Raw genomic sequence first — 1,105 nt, forward strand, 5'->3', positions numbered from 1 at the left:
GCTACCGAGGAGACGATGAAATCTCAAGCTTTGCTAGTGGTGCTCGGAGCAGATGTGTCTGTGATGGGGGCTTTCAAGACTGTCCGTGATGGGCAGATTGTCAACCTTGATTAGCTGTCGTTATGATTTCTTAGTAGTGATTTGTGTTTATGTATTTGGCCGTATGGCCGTGTGACTGAGGATTTTGTGGCTTTTGACTAAACTTCGTTTTGTGCGATTTTGGCCGTTCGGGCCTTTTTTATATATTCTGTTTCTTAGCCGTTTTGTTTTTATATTTGTTCCCTTTGGAGGGGGACCCTCGTGGGGTCAATTTCTCGTGGATATCCGTATCTCGGGCCCGGGGGGTGATCAGTCCCCCTGTTGTGACGGTGTTGAACCAAATAAAGAAAAAGGGGATAACAAGGTAAGGGATGACCTAGGGGGGTCGGTTTAAGTGTAGTATCGTCGTAAGTTGGCGGCATTCCACGTCCTCGGGATTTTATCGCCGTTAAGTCGTTCAAGCTTGTACACTCCCTTTCCCATTGCGGCCTTGATTCTGTACGGTCCTTCCCAATTGGGGTGAGTTTTTCTTCCCCTGGGGTTGGGGTTTCGATGTCGTTTTCTCATAGGACGAGGTCGTCGGGTAGAAATTCTCATCGGATAACGCCATGGTTGTACCTTAGGCTGATTCTTTGTTTTAGGGCTAGCTCTCTGATATGGGCTATGCTCCTTACTTCGTCAGTGAGGTCTCGTTCTGCTTCCTCGTCGTTGCCCCCGATCGTTCTCCTTGGGCTTGGGTCTCCTATCTCTACTGGGATAACAGCCTCCACGCCGTATGTTAATCGGAAGGGGGTTTCCCCGGTGGCTGTTTGGGGGGTTGTTCGATACGATCATAAGACTGATCCGAGTTCGTCGGCCCATAGTCCCTTGGCTTCGTCGAGCCATTTCTTGAGTCCTTTGACGATTATTTTGTTTGCGGTTTCCACCTACCCGTTTGTTTGGGGGTGCTCTACCGAACTGAAGCGATGGGATACATGTAGCCCTTCTAGTAGTTCTCTGAATTTCCTATCGGTGAATTGGGTTCCGTTGTCCGAGATGACGATCTCGGGGATCCCGAACCGGGTTA

This window comes from Arachis ipaensis, chromosome B04 (genome assembly GCF_000816755.2).
Source record: "Arachis ipaensis cultivar K30076 chromosome B04, Araip1.1, whole genome shotgun sequence".
NCBI classification, from domain to species: Eukaryota; Viridiplantae; Streptophyta; class Magnoliopsida; order Fabales; family Fabaceae; genus Arachis; species Arachis ipaensis.